Here is a 6,723-nt window from a genome sequence, read left to right as displayed (position 1 = left end):
CTAGCGACAGAAGCTATCCACTTCCTAACCAGGGTCCAACGGGCCATCCACGGTAGTTGTTCAGCCTCAGGAGGGTTTTGTCTTTGGTAGATTAGGGTTTTCAATTCAGAAAGGGGTGGCGGCGCAGCTTGTTGCCCGTCTACCTTTCGTTTTGATATAACTTGGCAAATATGAATCAATCAAAACCCTAATAATAATTTAAAATTCAAATATGATGATTCTAAGTATATATATGTGCTTCGTGATTTTGTTGGATTTTTGAACCATCACATTTGAATTTAATTTGTTAAGCAAATAAACGATTATCCAAGACAAATGGAAATAAACACGACATATATTTTTTTTAAATGTGATTTGAACAAAAGGTAAGTTTTAAGAATCTGACAAATCTAGCTCAAATAATGAAGAGAGGATATGGTCACGGTGTGGCAATCGATTCATAGTATCGTGCCTGTTTATCATATTCACCTTTTATAGAAAATGAGTACCGAGTACCTGATTTTCTAGTAATTTTGTAAACAAATAATTATTTGGGTGATTTTGTTTTTGGGTGAATTTTTCATTGGTAAGAGTTTGTTTTATATATTGAGAATAGATATCCAAATTTGTTCGAGCAAAGTCATATTCTGAACTTTTCTTTTTCTGCATGTTTGTTCGATTATATTTATGATAGAATGATTGCTGTTTGTGTTTGTAGTTTTACCAAGCATATCATTGGTGAGATCAAAACCAATATTTAAGATATGTTCTTTTGGTTTATACGTGCGTCTCCATGTAAGATACAAGTTGTATAAATAGGGTAACGTTTTGGAGCCAACACACAACAATAACACTCTTTTCAAACCTTTACAAGCATCAAGATCATTGGAATCATGCTTAAGATCAACAACAAAACAATTTTATGCTTATCGTGTTCATTTTTGTTGGTATCAGGACAACAACCCAAGGCGAAACTATTTCTGTCGATAAAAGTTTCACACTTGAAAAACATGTCAGAAATGAGATTAATAGATAGTGTAGGGGCTTGTATGTAAAGTGGTGTCCTATATAATCACCACTCTTGTAACTCTATTTTTTGATGAATCGAATACAACCCTCAATACAATTCAAACCCTAATTGCTGTGTTTGTCCTCTACACTAGACAACAAAACAAAGTTCCCAATCTTTCATTTCATGTATTTTTTTGTGTATATTATATAATGATGTGTGTTTAAAACTATTTCTCAAATAATATTTGATCAGATACTTCAACACCAACCCCTTATTGTACTTCTGTGATCGGCGTGAAAAGCGGAGATACATGTTTCGACATTGCTCACAAGTCTAAGCTAAGTTCTAAACTCTTCAAAATAATCAATCCGAATTTGAATTGCAACAAGTTGTTCGTAGGCGAATGGATTTGCATCGGGGGAGTAGTCCTTCCATAAATGATGTACGCGTCCTAATGGCAATAAAGTTGTATGCGTATGTGATATTGGAGCCTAATTAACAATGGTTTTATATTAGGCGTTTCTTCTATTATTAATAAAACATGTGTGACTCGTAAGTTATATTGCATGTGTCAAATAAAATCATGGTTGTACGAATCTTGCTTTTTTTTGGACGGGTAATTTCTTTAATCGTCTGTGAGACTTGAACCCAAGACCCCCATCTCCCAAACCAAGATGTTTAAAGGTTTTGCCTTCGCCAATGGACCACCATTTGTATGAATCTTGCTAAACGTTTGAACCAGTGACAGAACTAGAACTTCTTTATCGGGTTCTAAATCATATTTTGTTCTAACAATACTCTATATATAAATTTAACAAATTCTAATGATTGGGGACATTTGACATTTGAGTCTTGATCACCATTTAGTTCAACCCATAGCCTAATAAATCATGACATATGGTGTTTCATCTTGGTGAAAGTCATAAATTCCAAACTTCTTATTCAACACAATTTTTCTGCGTTTTTTACACCATCCTTTATTTCCAAAATTATTGTATTAAAGATAATACAAAATTATATTGTTGAAGAAAAAAAAACAAATTGTTTAATGTTGTTGTATTTGCTTACATGTAAATAGGATAAGATTGCAAGTTTCCGTCTTGTTTTTTAACAATGAAACAGTTGTGTCGATTGCATCAAGTTTTGTGGCTAAATAAACACACAATATGTGTTTACCTTTAAAAAGAAAGCAAATGAATACAAAATATTAGGTAGCCACGTAAATAACAGTATTTGTGACAATGTGAGTAGCCCACTTGCTAGAGGCATATGCCTCTTAAGTGAGAGGTCTCGAGTTCAATCCTAAGCAAGGGTGAAAAATTTAGAATATTAATGAATAATAGAGCAAGCGTTGCCATAAAAAAAACAACAGTATTTGTGAACAAAAATGTCAAAAGACATGCTCTCTCAATGAGAAAAACATGTTTCAAACTATTGCGATGTGTTATTTTATCTACGTTTAAATCGATCCGTTGTAATGAGTTGCTGTTGTGTTTATCTTTGTATACGTTTTGGTATAAATTTTGTTTAAATAACTTGGCTTTCGTATATAACGAGGTAAATTTTCCGTAGCTTTCGAATATGCCGTCGTGTCATAGTTTTTTTATCAACACGTTCACGATTTGATTATTTTATCTACGCTTCGAACCCCCCACGAAGTGCGGGTAGGAACCACTAGTTATATGTATAAAACCGAAAATACTTATTTGTTCCTGTACAGTCTGTACATATAGTCTTACTAGAAGGGTGCTCGCGCGATACATCGTGAAAGCGGTGTAACACACACATTGATAATCTAGTAACATGTTAATAATTTTGTAAATTTTAAAAAATAGCAATACCAAGCTCAAATTACAAAGAATAAAATGCTCATTTTTATGGCGTAATTTTTTTTATAAAACAAATATCAATATATGAAAAGATTATAGCTGTTTAAAAATCGTGAAAGAAAATTAGTTTAAAAGTTAACTATATATTTTAAAAATTATATCATATGTTTTAAAACTTGTAATTACTCAAAGTCTTAAAATCATATAAAGTTAGCTTCTTGTCCTTGTATTATAGTATAGTATAAATATCGATAACACACAATTACTAGAACCACTTATAAATATATATGGCACTAATTTGATATATATTTATTCCTCAAAAATGATTAACAAATACAGACATTCCATAATCATTAAGCTAAGAGATATAAATATAATCTTTTCTGAATCATGAAAAAGAGAAGATATACAAATAAAATAAACATGTAACAATTTGTAATAAGAGTTTATGCATAAGGTGTGTGAATTTAAGGAAAAATTGAATGATGTTTTATATCTAGGCCAATAATTACATAAATATATATGTAATATACATATGTAACTTTTATTTAAAATTTGTCATGATAATTTAGTATTAAAATCATAAAAATTGGAACTAGATGTGGACAAAGGAAAAAACGAACCGTGATGCTGGCTTGAGCGGTCCCTCGCGTACTCCGTGGTCCTGGATCTGTTTAGTGAGTCTTATGTTTAATATATGCAAATTAGAGAGACGTAACACGTACAAAATCAATTTTAATGAGTGATATGTTACATCTTATAGATATTTACCAATTTTAAAGAGTGATGTGTTACAATCTTATAGATATTTACCAATAGTACTTTATCGACATTACTTGATTTTAGCATCACAATTCATACAAGTTGTTTCATAAACATTTACTTTTGAGGGACAATGTAGGAAATCATCAATTTTGGCGTGTATAACGCTACCTATAAAATTTTACATTGTGCATGAATAAAATAACATATACCACACATATTTTTTTTTTTTTTGAATGACTGATGTTACTCTCTCAAACTCCTATATTTATAAATAGGGTAAATTACTTTTTGAGTCCCTGTGTTTTATGTGTTTTAACTAGTTGAGTCCAAAAGCAAAAAGTTTAACGACCTGAGTCCCTATAAGCATTTTCTTTAACCATTTGAGTCCAAATTTCTAACACTGTTAAAATTATTCTGTTAACTTTGGTTGAATGACCAAATTACCCTTTTAATTAAAAAGCCATTTTATTATTAAATATATATATATTCCTTATTCATATATTCATATCCAGATCATCCTCCATATCATAATTCATTACCAAATTTCTCCACCACTTTCTCTCTCTACTATCAACACCTCCACCAACCACCACACCTCCACCATCAACACCACCTAGCCACTGCACCTCCACCGTCACCACCACAACACCCACAACTTTCTCTCTCTACTATCAACACCGATCTAGCCCTGTTGCACTATCTCCCTCTCAACTCTCTCTCATTCCTCTTTCTCTCTCTCAAACACCCAATGATAAGGCCTGTGAGTAGGCTACACTCCAAGAACAGTAAAGGAGGAGAAGAGATCACTTGGGACAATTTTCTGTATATCTCGAAATGCAAAACAGGAGCAAGTATTTAAACATGCATGGGAATACATGTCCACCATGCCATGAAAGCATGTTCACCATGTCACCTCCCTTATTTCATGCCATGATCTACCACTACTTCTAAATGCACATGTGACTTAAAAGAAAAATTCAAAACTTGCAAAACAATTAAAAACATGCAGTAAATAAATTATAGAATTAGTCCAGGAGCCTTGCGGGTTTCTTGGCATCTCTTTTGGGCCTAGTGATTGGGCCTGCGGCTACTTGACTTGGACCGGTGGCGTTTTGGGCCGTAACAACTGCCTTCCCCTTCAGTTTCAGCTCGTCCTCGAGCTCAGCATGGAATTCCGGATAACGCGCACAAAAATCTTCATATAACTCCCAAGTCGCCTCTGCTATGTCTTGACCTTTCCATGCGACTAGCACTTCAACTTTCCCCAGCTTGTAACGATGATCCAGCACTTGACTTGGCTGCGACATAGGCTCCCCTATCCCGGTGAAATCTGGTAAAGGAACTGGACTCGGGTTGCCCTTCGCTTCTCGCAGCAACGAGACGTGAAAAACATTGTGTATCTTAGCTCCGACAGGTAGTTGAAGTCGATATGCCACTGACCCGATACGCTCGATTATCTTGAATGGCCCAAAAAACCTTTTTGAAAGCTTCCTCGTATTGCGATGCTCCACCGATCCTTGGCGATAATCTTGTAACTTGAGAAAAACCATATCACCAATCTTGAATTCTTTCTCCATTCGATGCTCATTTGCGAAACTAGCCATGCGTTGTTGTGCCCTCTTTAAGTTTTTCTTAACAACTGATCTAAGGCGTTGCAGCTCGTTAAGTGTTTCGTCAATCGAAGGAATGTCCGAAGCTCCTGGCTTGTACCGCATGACGTCCGGAATGGGCTGCCCATAGAGTGCTTGAAAAGGACTCATATTAATAGAGGAATGGTATGATGTGTTATACCAGTATTCCGCCAAATACAAATATTTGCTCCAACTTTTAGGCTCGTCACCTGCAAAAGAACGTAAAAAGTTTTGCAAACATCGATTAACAACTTCGGTTTGGCCGTCTGATTGAGGGTGATAGGCCGTGGAGTAATTGAGCTTTGTTCCAATTTGTTTGAAAAGTTCCTTCCAAAACTTGCTCAGAAAAATCGGGTCGCGATCCGTAACAATGCTCTTAGGTAATCCATGTAGGCGATAGATGTTTTGTAGAAACAAAGTTGCCAACATCACTGCTCCATAATGTGGTGGTAAAGAAATAAAATGAGCAAATTTAGAAAATCGGTCGACTATCACCCAAATTGCGGTTTTCCCGTGAGACGCGGGCAAGTGGGTAATAAAGTCCATCGACACATCTTGCCACACATTCGAAGGAGTGGGTAACGGCTGCAAAAGACCATAAGGCTTGTGGGTTGGGTATTTCACTTGTTGGCAAACTTGACATTGTCGTATAAATGAAATGACATCGGTTTTCAGTTTCGGCCAAGAGAAGGCTGCCGCAAGGCGTTTCATCGTGACCCGAATGCCCGAATGTCCCCCCGCTTGCGATGCATGAAACTCATGAAGTAAAAGAGATCGAAGTTGTTGGTGAGAGGGAATAAATATCTTGTTGTTGTGAAAAAGCAATCCCTCCTTAAACAAAAAGTTTGAACCCGAGGACTTTGTCATGCACTTTTCTACCAGCCCCTTGCCCTCATTTGACTCATAAAACTTCTTTAATTCACTGATCCAAATAGGACTTGAAAAAGAGATAGCCATCACCTGAACAGAATGTATGCGACTTAGAGCATCGGCTACTCGATTGTCTTTTCCCGGTTTATAGTGTATTTCGAAATCGTACCCAATCAACTTAGTGGCCCATTTATACTGCTCGGGTGTTTGAACAACCTGCGATAATAGATGTTTGAGACTTTTTTGGTCGGTAAATATGTTGAATTTTCTCCCGAGCAAGTATTGCCTCCACTTTTTAACGGCTTCCGTAATTGCATATAATTCTCGAACATACGCCGATGCAACCTGCATTCTTGGGCACATTTTTTTGCTAAAAAAAGCGATAGGGCGGTCCGCTTGAGATAACACGGCACCAATAGCGACGTTAGAAGCATCTGTTGTAACATCAAATGGTTGTGAAAAGTTGGGAAGGGTAAGTGTTACCAAGGAAACCATAGCAGATTTCAAAGCCGTGAAAGCCGCGTCACTTTTTGCCGTCCAATTAAATGCCGATTGTTTTAGAAGATCCGTTAACGGTGCTGCAATCTGAGCGTAGTTACGAACGAACCGGCGATAGTAACCCGTTAAACCCAAAAAA

The sequence above is a fragment of the Helianthus annuus genome, chromosome 12, assembly GCF_002127325.2.
Source record: "Helianthus annuus cultivar XRQ/B chromosome 12, HanXRQr2.0-SUNRISE, whole genome shotgun sequence".
Classification (NCBI taxonomy): Eukaryota; Viridiplantae; Streptophyta; class Magnoliopsida; order Asterales; family Asteraceae; genus Helianthus; species Helianthus annuus.
The sequence above is the reverse complement of the archived record's forward strand: the minus strand, read 5'-3'. Positions refer to the sequence as shown.